Source organism: Anomaloglossus baeobatrachus, chromosome 1, assembly GCF_048569485.1.
Source record: "Anomaloglossus baeobatrachus isolate aAnoBae1 chromosome 1, aAnoBae1.hap1, whole genome shotgun sequence".
In the NCBI taxonomy this organism is placed as follows: domain Eukaryota; kingdom Metazoa; phylum Chordata; class Amphibia; order Anura; family Aromobatidae; genus Anomaloglossus; species Anomaloglossus baeobatrachus.
In genome coordinates this window covers 927759977-927781951 of record NC_134353.1, presented here as the reverse complement: position 1 = coordinate 927781951, position 21975 = coordinate 927759977, and the positions used below count along the sequence as shown (strand labels likewise).

At 44.6% G+C, this 21975-nt stretch overlaps 1 protein-coding gene across 2 annotated transcripts in view; it reads right to left on the bottom strand.

The window, feature by feature from the left end:
* RAB27B (RAB27B, member RAS oncogene family) overlaps positions 1-21975 on the bottom strand; it is a 358505-nt gene that overhangs the window by 220618 nt on the left and 115912 nt on the right. Inside the window, exon 2 of one of the 2 annotated variants that reach the window (XM_075328157.1) lies at positions 6625-6673. The exons of the other annotated variant lie outside the window; for it this stretch is intronic. The gene's annotated coding sequence lies outside the window, so the exon portion shown is untranslated. The remainder of the gene's footprint in view (positions 1-6624; positions 6674-21975) is intronic. 2 annotated transcript variants of the gene reach the window in all.

The following is a 21975-nucleotide window of genomic DNA, read 5'->3' as shown; positions in this document are numbered from 1 at the left end:
TCCGCCATACTGCGCACTCCCCATCGTGCACCATCCGGCATGCTGCGCACTCCCAAGCGGATGGAGCATGATGGGGGGTGCGCAGCATGGCGGATGGAGCACGTTTGGGAGTGCGCAGTATGGCGGATGGACCACGTTTGGGAGTGCGCAGCATGGCGGATGGAGCACGTTTGGGAGTGCGCAGCATGGCGGATGGAGCACGTTTGGGAGTGCGCAGCATGGCGGATGGAGCACGTTTGGGAGTGCGCAGTATGGCGGATGGAGCACGTTTGGGAGTGCGCAGCATGGCGGATGGAGCACGTTTGGGAGTGCGCAGCATGGCGGATGGACCACGTTTGGGAGTGCGCAGCATGGCGGATGGAGCACGTTTGGGAGTGCGCAGCATGGCGGATGGAGCACGTTTGGGAGTGCGCAGCATGGCGGATGGAGCACGTTTGGGAGTGCGCAGCATGGCGGATGGAGCACGTTTGGGAGTGCGCAGCATGCCGGATGGTGCACGATGGGGAGTGCGCAGTATGGCGGATGGAGCACGTTTGGGAGTGCGCAGCATGGCGGATGGAGCACGTTTGGGAGTGCGCAGCATGGCGGATGGACCACGTTTGGGAGTGCGCAGCATGGCGGATGGAGCACGTTTGGGAGTGCGCAGCATGGTGGATGGAGCACGTTTGGGAGTGCGCAGCATGGCGGGTGGAGCACGTTTGGGAGTGCGCAGCATGGCGGATGGAGCATGATAGGGGGTGCGCAGCATGGCGGATGGAGCACGTTTGGGAGTGCGCAGCATGGCGGATGGAGCACGTTTGGGAGTGTGCAGCATGGCGGATAGAGCACGATGGGGAGTGCGCAGCATGGCGGATGGAGCACGTTTGGGAGTGCGCAGCATGGGGGATGCAGCACGATGGGGAGTGCGCAGTATGGCGGATGGAGCACGTTTGGGAGTGCGCAGCATGGCGGATGGACCACGTTTGGGAGTGCGCAGCATGGCGGATGGAGCACGTTTGGGAGTGCGCAGCATGGGGGATGCAGCACGATGGGGGGTGCGCAGCATGGGGGATGGAGCACGATGGGAGGTGCACACCTCCCCCCAACACACACACACACGCGCACTGCACAACACACACACACTAGGAATCACAAACAACGCCCTACACAGACACCCACACACACAGACAACGCTGCACACACAAATATACGCACATACTGCACAACACACACATTGCTCAAAACATACCTCCCCCCAAAACACACCACACCCACACAAACCGCACAACACACACACACACACAACGCTACAGACACACAGCGCTCCACAAACAACGCAACACACGCAACACACATACAACACCGCTCTCACCCCCCGCGACACTCAGAACATGTACAGCGCCCTACACAAACACTTGGTAACTACACACAACAACATCTATATATATATATAACAAAAATCATACATGAACTACACATTACGTAAATTCTAGAATACCCGATGCGTAGAATCGGGCCACCTTCTAGTATATATATATATATTCATCTTTTACATAAAGGAAAATGGGATGATGCAAAAGTTTAGTCACCCTTGGATATTTGTGTGCTCAAATAACTTTATAACAATATTTACAACATTAATTGGCCGGTTAGGATTATGGCTTGTTCACTATTATTGTTAGGAAAGGTCGGGAGATGAAAATTTCACAGCTGTATAAAATCCCAGCTTCCTCCAACCTTGTGCCAAAAAACAGCGGTCATGGGTTGTTCTAAGCTACTGCCTAGCACTCTGAATGTAAAAATGGTGGAGCTCAACTAAGCAGGAGACATCTATAAGAAGATAGTAAAGCGTTTTCAAGTTGTCTTTTCCTCAGTTCAAAATATAATTAAGAAATGGCTGCTACCAGGAACAGTGGAAGTCGAGATAAGGTCTGGAGGACCAAGCAAAATGTCTGAGAGCTGCTTGTAGGATTGTTACAGAAGCAAATCAGAACTTGACTGCAAAAGACCTTCAGGAAGATTTAGCAGACTCTGGAGTTGTGGTACATTGTTCTACTGTACAGACACAAATGCACAAATATGGCCTTCATGGAAGAGCCATCAGAAGAAAACCTCTCCTGCATCCTCACCATAAAATTCAGTCAGAAGTATGCAAAAGGACATATAAACAAGCCTGATGTATTTTGGAAACAAGTCCTGTGGACCGGTTAGGTTAAAATAGAACTCTGTGGCAACAATGATGAAAGCTATGTGTGGAGAAAAAAGGCTCAGCATTTCAGGAAAAGAACATCTCGCCAACTATTAATCATGGGGGGAATCAAGCATGTTTTTGGAGTTGTGTTGCAGCCAAAGACATGGGGATCATTTCACGGGTGGAGTGAAGCATGGACTCAAAGAAATTTCATCAAATTCTTGAGGCACACATAACACTATCTGTAAAAATGCTGAAGTTGGAAAGAGGAGAAAAGTGGAGAAAAGAGGATGGCTCCTGCAAATGGATAACCTCAAAAAGTGCAAGCTGAAGGTTTTACAACGGCCCTCATAGTCCCCTGATCTGAACATCATAGAAAATCTGTGGCTAGACTTCAAAAAAGCAGAGCATGCAAGATGAGCCAGGAATCTCACAGAGCTGGAAGACGAAACAGGAATCTCACAGAACTGGATGACAAGTCAGGAATCTCACAGAACTGGAAGACGAGGCAGGAATCTCACACAACTGGAAGACGAGGCAGGAATCTCACACAACTGGAAGACGAGCCAGGAAGCTCACAGAACTGGAAGACGACCCAGGAATCTCACAGAACTGGAAGACGAACCAAGGAATCTCGCAGAAGTTGGAAAGAGGAGAAAAGTGGAGAAAAGAGGATGGCTCCTGCAAATGGATAACCTCAAAAAGTGCAAGCTGAAGGTTTTACAACGGCCCTCATAGTCCCCTGATCTGAACATCATAGAAAATCTGTGGCTAGACTTCAAAAAAGCAGAGCATGCAAGACGAGCCAGGAATCTCACAGAGCTGGAAGATGAAACAGGAATCTCACAGAACTGGAAGACGAGTCAGGAATCTCACAGAACTGGAAGACGAGGCAGGAATCTCAAACAACTGGAAGACGAGCCAGGAAGCTCACAGAACTGGAAGACGACCCTGGAATTTCACAGAACTGGAAGACGAACCAAGGAATCTCACAGAACTGGAAAACGAGCCAGGAATCTCACAGAACTGGAAGATGATGCGGGAATATCACAGAACTGAAAAACAAGGCAGGAATCTCACAGAACTGGAAAACAAGGCAGGAATCTCACAGAGTTGGAAACCAAGGCAGGAATCTCACAGAACTGGAAGACGAACCAGGAATCTCACAGATCTGGAAGACGAGCCAGGAATCTCACAGAACTGGAAGTTATGAGCCAGGAATCTCACAGAACTGGAAGACAAGCCAGGAATCTCACAGATCTGGAAGACGAGCCAGGAATCTCACAGAACTGGAAGACATTTCCAAGGAGGAATGGATGAAATCCCTCAAAAAGAAATGAAAGACTCTTGGCTGGCTACAAAAAGCATGTTTGGCGCATGCTCCCGGAGTTTTTCTGGATAAATTCAGAGCATAAACAAAACACAATTTTTGTATACAGCCTTACTTTGACCAAAAGACACTTCTGTGTTTACCATTAGGTTGGCACTATATGGCAGCATTAGGTGGCACACTAGGGTACTCCTATACAATTGTATAGTTGTATTAATCTCACATTGTCCAGTTTTATGGTTTCATTACTCCTCATACCCCTAATTCTGGAAAAAAAAAATGGCAACAGAACCCCAAGAAACTTTAAGTAGGTCTCATAATTTCAGCATAATGACATCTTTCAGGCAAGGTGTGACTGTCAGCTTATGAACAAATAACTATAAGGGAATATTCACACTATTTTTTTCAACTTTTTTTGACCAAAGCTGCTCAAAATAAATGCCAGAAGATGCACTCCGAAAACGCTCAAAAGAATTAGTTTCAGTGTCTTTTAAACACTTCAAGTTTTCATTAAAGCAAAAAGTTGTAAAAAAAGTGACAAGTTTTTTTTTTTTTGCTAAGTAGACACTTGATACTATACAATAGAAGTCAATGGTAAGGCTGAAATAACGCCCTGGAAGATGTCAGGGCGTCCACTTGAGTAATTTGCAAGATTTTTCTCCTGAAAACAAGTGTTTTATCCATCGATGGATATATAAAAATAACATATAAAAATAACAAAAAAAAAACAGGAAAACAATATAAATCTGTAAAAAAACACTCAAAAGGTATTTACCTAAAATGAAAAAACTCAAAAAACTCCATGTCTACTTATCCTTGGTGCGTATGGATACAACACCTTTTTTAGATGGAATATCTTAATACCCAGTGATGTCACAGTACAGGGATTTTCACTTTAAAGGGAACCTGTCAGGTGCAATATGCATTCAGAACCACGAGCAGTTCTGGGTGTATATTCCTAATTCCTGTCTAACCGTCCCTGTATCTAGTACCATACATTAAAGGGATCTTTAGAAAAAGTATTTCTACAGATCCTTTATGATATGCTAATGAGCGCAGGAACTAGTCCCCACACTCATTAGCATATCATAAAGGATCTTAAGAAATAGAGACCCTTAGAAAAAGCTTTTCTTAAGATCCTTTATGATATGATGATATGCTAATGAGTGCAGGGACTAGTCCCTGCGCTCATTAGCATATCATAAAGGATCTTAAGAAATACTTTTTCTAAAGGTCTCTATCTATGCTACTAAATATAGGGACAGTTAGGTAGGGATTAGCAGTATACACCCAGAACTGCTCGTGGTTCTGAATCAGGACCGGCGTCAGCACGCGGCATACCCGGGCAAATGCCGGGGCCCTGGAGAGCTGGGGGGGCCCACTCGGCCTCGTCAGTTCTGCTGCCCCCGGGCCGAGTTCCGGGGACAGCAGTCCTTGGCACTGGAAACTGTGGCTGCCGGCCCTTTAAGGCCCGCAGACCACAGCGTTCACTGTGTTCTCCTGCATTGAGCATCATCTGTGGGCGGAGCTACCGCCCGGCGTCCTGCTCGGTCGCACAGATGAAGGAGTCACAGTGCCAGCCAGTGACCCCCAGCACATCGCTTCCCTCCAGCCCCGTGTGTGGGCCCCATCTGCACCATGACCTGATCAGTATGTGGGACATCACTCCCTCCCCTCCCTCCCTGTTCCCCCGTGCGTGTGTGGGCCCCGCAGAGCCGCATGTGTGGGCCCCGCAGAGCCGCTTGTGTGGGCCCCGCAGAGCCGCTTGTGTGGGACCCGCAGAGCCGCTTGTGTGAGCCCCACAGAGCCGCGTGTGTGGCCCCCGGAGCCGCGTGTGTGGGCCCCGCAGAGCCGCGTGTGTGGCCCCCGGAGCCGCGTGTGTGGGCCCCGCAAAGCCGCGTGTGTGGGCCCCGCAGAGCAAGGTGTGTGTTTGTATGTATGTATGCATGCAGCAGAGCAGTATGCGTGTCTATATGTATGTATATATGCAGCAGAGCAGTATGCGTGTCTATATGTATGTAAATATGCAGCAGAGCAGTATGCGTGTCTATATGTATGTATATATGCAGCAGAACAGTATGCGTGTCTGTATGTATGCATGTATGTATGCATGTAGAGCAGTATGTGTCTGTCTGTCTATATATATGTATGCAGCAGAGCAGTATGTGTCTGTATGTATGCATGCAGCAGAGCAGTATATGTGTGTCTGTATGTATGTATGTATGCAGCAGAGCAGTGTGTGTGTGTGTGTCTGTCTATATGTATGTCTGCAGCAGAGCAGTGTGTGTCTGTCTATATGTATGTATGTAGCAGAGCAGTGTGTGTGTGTCTGTCTATGTATGTATGCATGCAGAGCAGTATGTGTGTGTCTGTATGTATGTATGCATGCAGCAGAGCAGTTTATGTGTGTCTGTCTGTATGTATGTATGCAGCAGAGCAGTGTGTGTGTCTGTCTATATGTATGTCTGCAGCAGAGCAGTGTGTGTGTGTCTGTCTATATGAATGTCTGCAGCAGAGCAGTGTGTGTGTGTCTGTATGTATGTATGTATGTAGCAGAGCAGTATGTGTGTGTCTGTCTATATGTATGTATGCAGCATAGCAGTGTGTGTCTCTGTATGTATGCATGTATGATGTGTATCTATGTATGTCAGTGTATATGACTGTATAGATTTGTCTGTTTATATGTATTTTTGTGAGTTTGTCTTTAAATATGTATATGTGCGTGTATGTATCTGTGTATGTGTGTGTGTCTGCGTGTTTATGGGGCCCACTGGGACTCTTCCGCCCGGGGCCCACAAAAACCTGGAGCCGGCCCTGTTCTGAATGCATATTGCACCTGACAGGTTCCCTTTAAAAGCTACCAATAGAGCATCTTGTGCTATAGAAGCAATTATCCAGGACTGTGGCTATAGGGGTGCAGCAGTGGGGGTCACACCCAGGGCCTGATGGATATAGAATACATTGTGAATACCAGTGCTATGACGATGAGCTGCTTTGTCACAACCTCTTTATGAACATGTTTTCACTAGATCTGAATGTCCTAAGTGTTGTCGCTTTCTTCCCTGCGCTGCTTTTCTGTTCATCAGAGGTTCACAAGTAATTGTATTTGTAACACTTGACTTACCTTGAAAGTTTCACCTCGTAGCAAAGGACAGTTCAGACCCTCTGGAAATCTGTTAAATGAAAAATGTCACACAGTCAGCTGCACGGAGGCACCGGCAAAATTATCTCCTTGCACAGGAGAGGTCACATACAGTGGTAGCAGTCTACTGGACACAGATATGTATGGGATACTCAGATTGCTGTATAATGCCTGGTGCATCTACCGCAATTCACCCAGCAAACGACCACAGGCACTAAAAGTTGGAGATAAATAGTTTACTGCAACTCTACAGTAGCGCCCCATCCAAACCTCAATGCTGCGCCTCCGCCCCTTTGCTGCCGAAACTGGCAACAAAATCCCCACCTCCTAGAGCTGCACCTATACCGCAGCTCCTTTCTGATCAGTATTTTATTCCGCAGTGTGGTAAAAGAGCTGTAACATCTCATTTTTGCACGAATTGGATCCCCAAAAATTCAGACTGACAAATCCAAATTTTAGGGAATTTTTTTTTACAAATCGATCGTATTATTTCGAATGGTAATAAGATTCAGTCTTAAGGGTACTTTACATGCTGCGACATCGCTAGCGATCTCGTTAGCGATGTGAAATTCTAGATCGCAAGTGGGATCTTTCGAGAGCGCACATAGGTCATTTTACGCATGCGCGATCTAGAATTTCACATCGCTAGCGATGTCGCAGCATGTAAAGTAGTGTACCCTTAAGAAACAGTAATGCAAAAGGAGAAAACTCGTAAATATGTTAAAGAATGTCGTCACAGAAAAAAAAGTCATAAGAAGTCACGACACAGAAGAAAAAAGTCATGTCACAGAAGAAAAATAAGTCATAATATCTCACAGAAGAAAAAAAGTCCCGTCACAGAAGAAAAATAAGTCATAATATCTCACAGAAGAAAAAAAGTCACGTCACAGAAAAAAAAAGTCACGTCACAGAAGAAAAAAAGTCATAATATCTCACAGAAGAAAAAAGTCAAGTCACAGAAGAAAAAAAGTCATAATATCTCAGAAAAAAAAGTCACATCACTGAAGTAAAAAAAAGTCATATCTCACAGAAGAAAAAAAGTCATAATATCTCACAGAAGAAAAAAGTCACATCACAGAAGAAAAAAGTCATAATATCTCACAGAAGAAAAAAGTCACGTCACAGAAGAAAAAAGTCATAATATCTCACAGAAGAAAAAAGTCACATCACAGAAGAAAAAAGTCATAATATCTCACAGAAGAAAAAAGTCACGTAACAGAAGCAAAAGTCATAATATCTCACAGAAGAAAAAAGTCACGTCACAGAAGAAAAAAGTCATAATATCTCACAGAAGAAAAAAGTCACATCACAGAAGAAAAAAGTCATAATATCTCACAGAAGAAAAAAGTCACGTAACAGAAGCAAAAGTCATAATATCTCACAGAAGAAAAAAAGTCACGTCACAGAAGAAAAAAAAGTCATAATATCTCACAGAAGAAAAAAGTCACATCACAGAAGAAAAAAGTCATAATATCTCACAGAAGAAAAAAGTCACGTAACAGAAGCAAAAGTCATAATATCTCACAGAAGAAAAAAAGTCACGTCACAGAAGAAAAAAAAGTCATAATATCTCACAGAAGAAAAAAGTCACGTAACAGAAGCAAAAGTCATAATATCTCACAGAAGAAAAAAAGTCACGTCACAGAAGAAAAAAAAGTCATAATATCTCACAGAAGAAAAAAGTCACGTCACAGAAGAAAAGTCATAATATCTCACAGAAGAAAAAAGTCACATCACAGAAGAAAAAAGTCATAATATCTCACAGAAGAAAAAAGTCACGTCACAGAAGAAAAAAGTCATAATATCTCACAGAAGAAAAAAGTCAAGTCACAGAAGAAAAAAAGTCATAATATCTCAGAAAAAAAAGTCACATCACTGAAGTAAAAAAAAGTCATATCTCACAGAAGAAAAAAAGTCATATCTCACAGAAGAAAAAAGTCACATCACAGAAGAAAAAAGTCATATCTCACAGAAGAAAAAAGTCACATCACAGAAGAAAAAAGTCATAATATCTCACAGAAGAAAAAAGTCACATCACAGAAGAAAAAAGTCATAATATCTCACAGAAGAAAAAAGTCACGTCACAGAAGAAAAAAAAGTCATAATATCTCACAGAAGAAAAAAGTCACGTAACAGAAGCAAAAGTCATAATATCTCACAGAAGAAAAAAAGTCACAATTAACAGAAAAAAGTCAAAGTGTCACAAAAGATAAAAAGTTAGTGGCTTTGGTTTTTGTTTCTGGTTTTTGAAGCGGAAACTGATTAGAAACTCTCCAAATCCTCGTTAAAGTGCAAAATATATCTGAGCCTGATGAAGAGACCTGAGTAGTCTGGAAAGCTTGCTATTATTACCATCTTTTCAGTTAGCCATTAAAAGGTATCAACCACTGAGGACTTCAGTTGTTTTAAACAAACTTTTTTTTATCGTTAAAGTGCAAAACTTGAAAAGTTGGACATTCTGCTCAATGACTAAGTGCACACAACGTCGTTCTCAATCAGTTTCCACTGTGGAAACTGCTTGAAAACATATTAACAAATATTCAGAAGAATGATGATATATATGTCTATGGAAAAAAGAGATTGCTGTGCAAATGGTCATTTTTTGTTATTTCTTGTAACAGCTACAAAGTTCGGAAAGCCTGGAGAGATTAAAAGAAGTATTATTTTAATTCTTAACAAAGTAAAATGCCGGCTTTGTAAAAACTACAGCAAAGCCATCGTGTTCACATACCCAATTTCTGTTCCGAAAACTCATTGTGCACATAGAGCTTTTGGAGGCGGTCAAAAACCTTGAGCTTTTCAAGCAGATATCACTGCAGCAAACTCTTCTGTGTCTCCTGTGCACAGTCATGGCCGAAAGTGTTGGCACTCTTGACATTGTTCCAGAAAATGAAATATTTTTACCAGAAAATTATTGCAATTACACATTTTTTATACACATGTTTATTTCCTCTGTGTGTATTGGAAAAACAAAAAAACACAGAGAAAAAAAAAGGAAAATTGGACTTAGTTTTACTCAAAACTCCAAAATGGGTCAGACAAAAATGTTGGCACCTTTCTAAAATTGTGGGTAAATAAATTTATTACAAGACTATGATGCTTGTTCAAACTCATCTGCGGCATGTTAGAGGAGGGGCACTATGAAAATCACACCTGAAACCAGATAAAAATGGGAGAAGTTGACTTACGCTTTGTATTGTGTGTCTGTGTGTGCCACACTAAGCATGTATAACAGAAAGTTCTGAGAACAGAACTGTCTGAGGACTCGAGAATCAGAATTGTTGAAAAATGCTTACAAGTCCATCAGAGATCTTGATGTTCCTTTGTCCATGTTGCAAAACATAATCAGGAAGTTTACAACCCATAGCACTGTAGCTAATCTCCCTGGTCATAGATGGCAGAAATAAATAGCTGAAAGGTTGCAACGCAGGATAGTCCAGATGGTGGATAAGCCCCAATCATGATCCAAAGGAATTCAAGCTGTGCTGCAGGCTCAGGGGGCATCAGTGTCATCACGAACTACCCGTCCACATCTGAGTAAAATGAAACAATATGGAGGAGACCAAGCCTCCACTGCTAAGGCTATGTGCCCACGTTGCGTCGAGGTAGTTGCAGTTCTAAACGCACCCTTTGGCAGCAATGGTATTTGCCAAAGTTGCTTTTGACCACAAAAACGCTATAAATATGCTTGCGTTTTTATCACGTTTTACCGCGTTTTAACCGCGATTTACATGCTTTTTCATTGCTTAAAGTCAGATGCGTTTTGATGACAAATATACTGCTAAATAAAGTTTTAACATTCAAACACTATGAAAAAATGGAAAAAAAATGATAACAAATATCAAGATTATAATCATAAACAAAATAGCTGATTTTATAAAAATGATAAATGTTTGTTAATATTTATGTATAAAAAAACATTAAATTAATGTTTTTCTTAATTTTAATTGTCGGACTATGTGTGTGTGTAAAGGGACATATCATGCCTTTAATATAATGTCAAAAAAGCAGGCAATTAAATTGTCAAAAACGCTTGTTTTCCGCATCCAAAAAGCATGTAAAACGCTAGGATTTCGATGTAGAATGCGTTTTGCATCTTCTCATTGACTCTAATGTTATCAAAACGCAGCTGAAATGGCAAAAGCAATTGACATGTTTCTTCTTTAAACGCTGAGTTTTTGCCCAAAAATATGCAAATTAAACGCAGCGTTTTGAACAGCATTGTGCGCACAAGAAATCCCTATTTCTCATAGACTTTGCTTGGAAATCAAAACGCATGCATTTTGGCATTAAAAAGGTGCAGTTAAAAACGCATGAAAAAACGCAACGTGCGCACATAGCCTAACAGAAATATAAAAAAACTGACCCGCACATCCAACAAATGTGAACAGGTGCTAACTGAAAAAACATAGTAAGTATAAATGCATACAGTCGCACACTGAAAAAGCCAAAAATGAACTAGGGAAAATATGGCACTGCATTACTGCAAAAGAGAGATATTTAGTTTATGTATTGGCCAATGCATGTAAGCCCGGAAACCAACGGCAAGGTATATCTCTGTATTCCGGGAACCTAACTTAAATGCCACTATCTAGGTTAAAAACATCCATATCTGGGAAAAAAATGCCACTATTTGGACTACATAAGCAAGGATGATTGACCTTAGGGAGATCAACATCCAGCACCACGGAGATACCATCACGTGTTTCTCAACGCAGTGATTCTAGAACAAGGCCCCTTTACTAGGCATTGCTCCCACTAGCCAGTTTCCTACTCCACACTGATGAGGGGCAAATACCCCGAAACAGCTGTCTGTGGATGGATACCATGTTTTGGCATAGGCGGTTTCCTTGACTGGAGACTGCCCTTCCCGTGGTTGTTCCTTCCCGGTGAAAGACCTGGCTAGTTTCCTGCCAGCGTTGAGACATGTGATGGTGTTTCCGCGGCAGTCTTGTTTTGCACTATTTGGACTACAAACCTCCATGTATGGGCTGCTAGGCTCCTGATACAATGGTTATGAACAGCCAGGTCTTAGGGCGGAGTGCTCAGTCAGAAAAGACTCACTAGAGATATCAAAAAACTGACCCGCACATCCAACAAATGTGAACAGGTGCTAACTGAAAAAACATAGTAACTATAAATGCATACAGTTGCATACTGAAAAAGCCAAAAATGTACAAGGGATGTGCGGGTCAGTTTTTTGATATTTCTAGTGAGTCTTTTTGCCGTTGGTTTCCGGGCTTACATGCATTGGCCAATACATAAACTAAATATCTCTCTTTTGCAGTAATGCGGTGCCATATTTTCCCTTGTACATTTTTGGCTTTTTCAGTGTGCAACTGTATGCATTTATATCCACTGCTAACAGAGACATAAAAAAGCTAAACTGCGGTTTGCCAAAATGTACATGAGTAACTAAAATCTTTCTGAGAAAGCGTCTTGTGGACATATGAGAGCAAGATAGAGATTTTTGGTAAAGTAAATCATTCTACTGTTTACCAGAAACGGAATGAGACCTACAAAGAAAAGGATACAGGACCTACAGTCAGATATGGTGGAGGGTCAGAGATGTTTTGGATTTGCGTTGCGGCCTCTGGCACTGGGTGACTTGACTGCATGCAAGACATCATGAAATTTGAAACTTTCTAAGGAATTTGAGGTGGCAACGTAGTGCCCGGTGTAAGATTCTGGGTTTGCATCCTAAGTCAGGGATCTTCCAGCAGGACAATGACCCCAAACACTTCAAGAAGCCCCCACAAACGGATGGAACCAAAGCGCTGGAGAGTTCTGAAGTGGCTGCAATGAGTCCGGATCTAAGTCTCATTGACACTTGTGGAAAGATCTTAAAATTGCTGAAAACGCCTTCAAATATGAGAGACCTGGAGCAGTTTATAAAGAAGAGTCCGAAATTCCAGGTGAGAGGAGCAAGAAAATTGTGGACAGTTATAGGAAGCGATTGATTGCAGTTATTTATTCCAAAGGGTAAAGGGAGTGCAACCAAATATTAAGCTGAGGGGGACAACAATTTTGTCCGGCCCCATTTTTGGGAGTTTTGTGTGAAATTTTGTCCAATTTGCTTTTTTTTCTCTGATTTTTTTGTGTTCTTCCAATACACACAAAGGAAATAAACAAGTGAATAGCAAAACGTGTAATAGCAATAATAATAATAATAATAATAATAATAATAATAGCAATAATAAAATAATTTATTTTCTGGGACAATTTCAAGCAATTTTGGCCAAATTCATCAATTGCATGAAGAATTTATGACTTAAAATGTGAGTGAATACACAAGGCAAAAAAAGTCATAAAAGTAATGAATATGACCCAGTGTCCAAATACGGCTCCAATATGGCTGAATATGGTTGCAGCTTTGTGTAGTTGGTGAAGTACATCAGGGAGCGCTGCTCTGAAGCACCAACTGCTCCTCTTACGAGTGAATTGTGGGGTAAATAAAGAGTGCAGGAACATTTATGATCAACTGGAGAAGTTATTACTTGGCTATAAGTGTTTGAACAAGTAATTGTGATTATTTAGAGGACTGAAAAATGAGCAGTAAATTGTAGGGTGAGATTACAATCATCGAGGGCAAATGTGTCCGTAGGAAACCGAGGAAATCTGAAAAGTATATAAAATCTGTATGAACTCTCCCTGAGCGTTTTAATGGAATGTCACTAATAATTATGTGTTGCCAAATGGCGCAGACCAATACGACACGACAATTACAGCGTTCATCTGCAAAGTAACATTACAGCCGGAAAATAAGAGCAAAATACGGCAATATTCTACAATTATATAAAAGCACATCTACGTACTGGAGAACAGCCTTTCTTAGATCCCTGCGTTGCGTTAATCCTCTATTATTCCTCCTAGAAATATGAATAGCTGGATGTTTAATTTGTCGCGTGTGTCCTTACGCAGTGTCAGCAATGATTGCCCCAACTGCATAGCGAATGGTCTTTTTTTTCCCCATGAGGATTAATAGAGGAACGGAAGAATGCAACGTTCTAAGCCATGATGCTCCAGAAATGTCGGGAGTGAGGACAGATCCTCTAACGCTCCATAAGAGCCAGACCAAGTGTTGACTTAATTCTCCTTTTCATAGGCAGCACCTTATCAACCCTTGTGGACAAGATATCATTAAAAATTACTCTTCACACACCGTGACTACTGGGGTCCCACCAGGTATAAGGGGACTACCACACAGGGTACGCCGGGAACCCACTACAACAGAAGACCCTGGCACTAGGGACAGGGGAGCAGAGTCACCTCCTAACGTAGTATTCATTTGAGGCTGATCCTTGGCCTCCCTAATGTCCCTAGACGAGTCCTTCTGTGACGCCCTGGACTAGCCAGGTAGTCACAAACATAACAACACACACACCCCCTCCCCTGGATAGTTCACACCAGTCAGACAAAAACCCTTGTTGCCTCCCTCCAGGGTCTGATGTCCACACCAGGTGGGGCGGAGCCAGGCGGTTGGCCCCACCCACCGAGGAGTTCACAGGCCTGGAGGCAGGAAAAGTGACAGATTGAGTTTGGAGGTGAAAGTGAGAGGTCAGAAACTGTCGGTGTCTGGGTAGGGGCCCAGACACAAACAGCAAGGTTGGCAGATGGTGGTGGCCGTCTGCAGGAGTTAGTGGATCTCTGTGGAACCGTAGGACCGGGGTCGGGCGGTGGCCCGCCGGTACCGAACCGGGGAGTGGAGTGAAGCTAAGCACAAAGGCAGGGCCATCGGACCCCGACTAGGCTTGGAGCCACCGACAACGGTCAAATCCGAAAGTGACCGGAACCCCAGGGGTTTCCTAACAACCAAGACCCGACAGAAGGCAACAGTCCACACCATGAGGATACACAGCCACCGCCATAGGCTATAGATCCAAGGGCCAGCACCTGCGGGCAAAACGGGCTCCTTCAGTACCTATACGCCGGGGAGCGGACTACCGGTGGGCAACCACAGGAGTCAGAACATTCTAACAAGGTGCAGGGAAAGACAGCCACCATCACCCTGTCCGGGGAGAGCACAAACACTGCAGCCGGCTGCGGGACCCGTCCATCCAACTGTTTGGTTTACCAGAGACTCTGTGCATCTGTGTCTGAGTGAGTACCACAGTGCCATCCGGCACCGCGCCGCGCTGCCCCTGCAACCCAGCACCCCAGCCATCCAGCCTCCCCGTTACACCACTGGGCCCCGGGATCACCAACCCCTACCCACGGAGGGGACAATATCCTAGCTGCTCCCTACCATAGCTCCCGGGATCCCCGTCACCAGCAGCGGTGGTGCCCATCATCATCACGACCCGTGGGTGGCGTCACGAACTATCTCCCAAAACAAACCACCCCCTTTTCACTCGTGGGCGAGCAGCGCCGCTCGAGTCCCCGGGTCCGGCCCACCACTCAAGCCACCGAGCAGCAGCAGCAGCCGCGGACCCGAGCGTAGCGAGCTCGGCACCTCCGCCCGCAACACTTCCCCCTGTCGCCGATCACGTGCCTAGACCCTCGCTGGCCCTGAACTTCACCCTGACTAGTGCAAGTGTGACGCCCTGGACAAGTCAGGTCGTCCCAGGTAGTCACACACAACACCACACCACTCTCCCAGTTAGGTAACATCAGTCAAACTTAAAAGTCTTGTCACCACCCTCCAGGTTTGATGTCCACACCAGGGGGGGTGGAGCCAGGCGGTTGGCTCCACCCACTGAGGAGTTCACAGGCCTGGAGGCGGGAACCCAAGTAGTCTAGCTCAGGCTCTGGAAGAGTCAAGTTTAAGTTTGAGTGTAGAGCAGACAAGTTCATGGGTAGTCCTGTGTCCAGGCTACCCAGAGACTACCAGGTGGCTGGGTCGTAGCCCAGTCGCCACTGGAAAGGAGGCAGACGGTAGTGGCCGCCTGCAGGAGACCGGGAAAACGACCGGTGGAACCGTAAGGGACAGGGACAGGGTAGTGGCCCGCTGGAACCAAACCGGGGAGGCAACTGGATACCGGACCACCAAGCAGGGTACTCAGACCCCGAACTAGGCTAGAAGCCACCAACATAATCAAATTAACTGATTGCGGTCTGGACCTCAGGGGTTCATTCCCACCTAAGTCCCGATTGAAGGCAACAGCCCAACCATTCCGGATAAGTGCCACCGCCAAGGGCAGGAGATCCAAAGGGCCAGCATCTGCGGGCAAACGGGCTCCTACGATAGATACATGTCGGGGAGCGGACTACCGGTGTCTAGGCACAGGAGTCAAGATTCACACACAGAGGTGCAGGAGAAAGGCGGACACCACCAACCTAATCTGGGAAAAGCTGCAGCCGGCTGCGGGCCCCGTTCATCACTCCGTTTGGTTTACCAGTGACTCCAGTGTCTTGTGTCAGAGTGAGTACACCAGTGCCATCAGGCACCGCGCCGCGCTGCACCGCAACACTATACCCTGCACCCGGGCCCCGGCCCGCCGGACCCCGGGACCAACATCCCCTACCCACGGGGTCAACACCTAGCTGCGCTACTACACCGCTCCCGGGGGTCCCCATACCTTCACCGCAGCGGTGGTGTCCACAATCACCACAACCCGTGGGTGGCGTCACAAACTATCATTTCAAACCAAACACCCAAATCCCCGCGTGTTGCGCCAACTTCCTTGCAGAGCGACGTGACCCCCGGGTCCGTGAGAGGCTCAAGCCACCACCCGTAGTGCGAGCACGGATCCGAGCGGCTCAGCGGTCGCAGCCGAGCCCGCGGAGCGGTACACAAGCCAGCAAGATGCTAGTCTCGCTCCTGACATAATACAACACGAGGTAGGAAAGACAAACAGGAGGGAGGAGACACAACAAATAAAACTGAAGCAATACCTCAGATTCCTACAGAAACTGGTTACTTCCAAGTGGCCAGAATAGGTGTGAGCTATAGCTAACATATCAAAGAGGGAGAGAGGAGTGGGGACACCTCCTAGCACTCACTTGAGGCTGATCCCTGCACTCCCTAACAGCTCTAGAAAGGAGATTCCTCATGTGCCGTCACGTGCCTAGGCCCTTGCTGGCCCTGAACTCACCTTGACTAGTGAAGGACAGACGCTACCCTCACCTATGCAATAAATCAACACAAGGAATGTGAGACAAACAGTTGGGGAAAGACACAACAGATACACTCCACAGCTTCTACAACAGGAATTTGTCAGCTGCAATATAAGCTACACCTCAGCTTCTCCAGAGACTGGCTCCTTCAAAGTGGACAGCAAAGGTATGAGCTATAGCCAGCACAGGAAGGAGTGAGGAGTGGCTGCAGCTAAGGTTACAACCACCTTAGAACTACCGTTAGATCAATGAAGGATAGAAAGAAACCTTAACCCCTTCAGTACAGGATGGAATTAAATATACTCCAACTCAGGGTAAATAATAAGCAGGCACTAAAGCGAATCTATCATCCAAAATGTGCTGTTACTTTCTGATCCCGCATCCCTCCGAGATCACATCAGGCTGTGGCACGCTACTAAAAAAAAGTCACTTATACAATATGTGTGTATATATATATATATATATATATATATATATATATATATATTACATAAATATATAGATAGATAAATAGATACATATACCCCCACATACATACATTTAAATGTAGACACCTTAAAGGAAAAAAACTGCTTTCTTTTTCCATAAACAGCGCCACATTTCTCTACAGGCTGTGTGCGGTATTGCAGCTTTGCCCCATTAACTTTAATAGAGCTGAACTGCATTACCAGGCACAACCTGTAGAAAAAGGGGGGGCGCGGTTTTTGGATGATGCCTTGCATGTTTTTCTATTTCCTATCTACCTCTTTAAGCCTTTTCTGCTTTTTGTACAGTATACAGTACAGACCAAAAGTTTGGACACATCTCATTCAAAGAGTTTTCTTTATTTTAGGACTCTGAAAATTATAGATTCACATTGAAGGCATCAAAAGTATGAATTAAAACATGTGGAATTAAATACTTAAAGTGTGACACAACTGAAAATATGTCTTATATTCTAGGATCTTCAAAGTAGCCACCTTTTGCTTTGATTACTGCTTTGCACACTCTTGGCATTCTCTTGATGAGCTTCAAGAGGTAGTCACCGGAAATGGTTTTCCAACAGTCTTGAAGGAGTTCCCAGAGATGCTTAGCACTTGTTGGCCCTTTTGCCTTCACTCTGCGGTCCAGCTCACCCCAAACCATCTCGATTGGGTTCAGGTCTGGTGACTGTGGAGGCCAGGTCATCTGGCGTAGCACCCCATCACTCTCCTTCTTAGTCAAATAGCCCTTACACAGCCTGGAGGTGTGTTTGGGGTCATTGTCCTGTTGAAAAATAAATGATGGTCCAACTAAACGCAAACCGGATGGAATAGAAACTGCTGCAAGATGCTGTGGTAGCCATGCTGGTTCAGTATGCCTTCAATTTTGAATAAATCCCCAACAGTGTCACCAGCAAAGTCCCCCCACACCATCGCACCTCCTCCTCCATGCTTCACGGTGGGAACCAGGCATGTAGAGTCCATCCGTTCACCTTTTCTACAAAGACACGGTGGTTGGATCCAAAGATCTCAAATTTGGACTCATCAGACCAAAGCACAGATTTCCACTGGTCTAATGTCCATTCCTTGTGTTCTTTAGCCCAAACAAGTCTCTTCTGCTTGTTGCCTGTCCTTAGCAGAGGTTTCCTAGCAGCTATTTTACCATGAAGGCTGCTGCACAAAGTCTCCTCTTAACAGTTGTTCTAGAGATGAGAAGGTGTGTCCAAACTTTTGGTCTGTACTGTATATTTGTGGGTTTTGGGGTTTATTTTGCAGCTTTGTGCACATGTTCACGTAGCTCTCTCAGCATAAATATATTAACTACACAGATTTATGCAAAATTTCTATGGAAGCATCAAACCCTGTGAAAGTGTGAATGTGAGACGGCCGGGCTACTGTGTATATTAGAATACATTTCAAGTGAATCAGCAGAAAGTCATTTCAGGAACAAATGTAAAATTGGAAATAAGTGGAAACTTTATAGCGAATTCATTGTGGATTATTCATGATAAATCTTCACATTGCCACAGTTTATGACAAAGCCCAACCTGTATATTAGCAAATTGCATAGATTTATATTCTCTGTCTTTGGGTACGGTTCCAGTAGCGCACAGCTTCCAATATGAGAGCTTAGGAAGCGATATGCTAATGACCCTCTGCTGCGAGCGTCAGCCGAGGGTCATGTGACAGTGATGTGATCTTGCGATCAGATCACAGCTGCGGAGGAGAGGGAGGGAGCACTTTCTACCCATCTCCTCTGCTGTCTGTCTCTGTGTATATTGCACTGAAGTCAGATGACAGGCGAGTGTAGTGCAATGTTTCACATGCTCCCATAGACTTGTATGGGGGTGTTTGAGCCGAGACTCGCTGCCAAACGCAGCATGCTGCAATTCATTCCGCATGTCGCTATGGCATGAGAAAGCAATCGTAGCTGGACACTGCCCCATAGTTTTGCAATAGAGTGTTAGCAATGCGATGTTTTAGCAGATTGCACTCGTCTGTGCAAAACGCACAAAGAATTTGGTCAGTGTGAAAACCCAAACTGCATGCACATAAGAACTCTTTTTTTCAGCCCTTATAAAGTAATTTTCCTCCTTTTGAAGCCCCTAATTCCCTTTTCATTGCACCTTTAAAACTATAAAGTATGATAGCAACAAAAGTGGCCCACAAACTCTGTGCCCCACAGCCCTCCATGCAGTATAATAGATCCTACATAAAGTATACTGCCCCCACCTAACCTTACAAATAGTATAATGACGCCCCACACAGCCCTCTACACAGTATGATGGACCCCACACAAACCTTCACACTATATAATTGCTCGCATACAGTATATTGTCCTTCAAATAGTCCTTCATAAAGTATGAAGACTCCATCATAGACCTCTAAATATTACAATGGCCACCACGGTTCCTTCCATATAGTATAATTGGCCCCACATTGCCTTCCATATAGTATTATAATGCACCTATAGTCCTCCATATACTATAATAGGCCCCTATAGACCTCCATATAGTATAATGCACCCCCATAGTCCTCCATATATAATATACCCCCATAGTGTTCCATATATTATAATCCACCCCCATAGTCCTCCATATAGTATTATAAACCCTCAACAGTCCTCCATTTATAATACACCCCATAGTTCTCCATATATTATTAAGCACCTCCATAATCCTCTTATATATTATAATGTACCCCCATAGTTCTCCAAATAATATAATGCTTCCCCCATAGTCCTCCAAATAATATAATGCTTCCCCCATAGTCCTCCATATAATATAATGAACCCCCATTGTACTCCATATAATATAATGCACCCCCATTGTCCTCCATATATAATATACCCCCATAGTGTTCCATATATTATAATCCACCCCCATAGTCTTCCATATAGTATTATGTACCCTCAACAGTCCTCCATATATAATGCACCACATAGTCCTCCATATATTATAAAGCACCTCCATAACCCTCCATATATTATAATGTACCCCCATAGTTCTCCATAAATTATAATGCACCCCCATAGTCCTCCAAATAATATAATGTTTCCCCCATAGTCCTCCATATAGTATAATGCACACCCTAGTCCTCCATATAGTATAATGCACACCCTAGTCCTTCATATAGTATTAGGCCACCAGTATACTCACTGATTTAAATAAATACTCACCTCTCCCCTTTCCCCAGCTGCTCTAGTCTTCGTGGTGAGCATTGTAAAGCAATGCACATCTCAGTGCAGTGGGCACGCAGCAGTGATGTCATCGCGCCCGCTGCACTGAGACATCATATCTCAGATGCCGGGGGAGAATGCTGAAGGGGGGGGCTGAGCACGCTGTCTTTCATCATTGCTTTCAAGTGCATTGACATCCACGATGTTGATACAGTTAAAAGTGTGATGCCAGGCGGGGAGGCCCAGTGCCGGCCGCGTGGTCTGCTACGATTGGCGGTATGCCACATGTTACTGTCCTGTTTCAGCTCCTGTCACCTCCCTTCCTTGGCTAGTCCTGTTTCCTCTGCATCAAGTTACCAATGCAATCAGAGGTGAATTTTTAAGGCTAGGTTCACACTTCCATTGTTTTAAATCCGTCAGGTCCATCAGCAACGGATCAGTCGTTTTTAAGTTGTCAACTGATGCAACGGATGTGTTTTTCACAGGATTCCTTTCACAGGAATCCTGTGAAAAAACTGATCCGTTGCGTTGGTTGCATCCGTTGTGCGTCCGTTTTTTGACGGATCAGTCATGATCCGTTTGTGTTTGGGACAGCCCAGTGGGTGTGCCAAACCTACTGGGCATGCTCAGTAGAGCATGACGGAATCCAGTGCTGGACTCTGTCATAAGACGGATTACGACGGAATCCAGCACCATAGACATACATTACAAGCGTGACGGACCGCGGCGGATTCCTGCGTGGTGCGTCAATTTTGACGGCCAGAAAAACGTTACAATCTGCATTGCTCCCCGCCCAGCGGTCAGTCAAAAAACGACGGACCGCGACGCAGCAGACGCAACGCAGGGTCATCAGTCGCAATCCGCCACTAATGCAAGTCTATGTGACACAACGGAATCCGCTAAACGGATTCCGTTGTTTACCAGAGCCGCGGATTAAGACTGATACATTTTAGCGGAAATGTGAACTTAGCCTTATACTAATTGCATTATTTAACTCTGTAAAATGCATGTGAAAACAATAATCCAGGTAGGAAGGGGTTTACAAACAGGAAACATGTTCCTATTGCGCAACGGCAGATCAAACATTTACAGAAGACGGAGCATCTGTTCAGAGGAATTATATCTACAATCAACGGGCAAATAAAATAAAAATCATATTACAGCCTGAATTATCCGCTCTCTATATTAATGGTGGCATAGCTCTACTACAGAGAGAAGCAGATGTAAAGCATTACAATTAAAAAAGCAACAGTGATGTAGAGAGGTACAGGTAAATTAATCAATCATCGGATCGATCAATAGGGACATACTATATTTTAGTTGATGCCAAGGAAATATATAGGTTGGGCATAAGCCCTGATGTGGGAATGGTCCTTCCTGTAAGATCAAACTCTAAGACAAAGGAGAGACAGAAGAAACCGATAGAACCTCACGGCAATAAGATCAAGAAAATCACTCCAAGCTTGTCACGGATGTCTTTGGTGAACCCAGTGAAGCCTATACTGGCTCTAAGGCTGGGTCCTCTGCACTCACCCTAACACCAGGAGGTACTCTTAATGGTAGGGAGGTCCGAGCCCCCAACCTAGGCCCTATCTAATGTCCTTGTCCCTGATGTTATGAATACCCCACCACAACCGA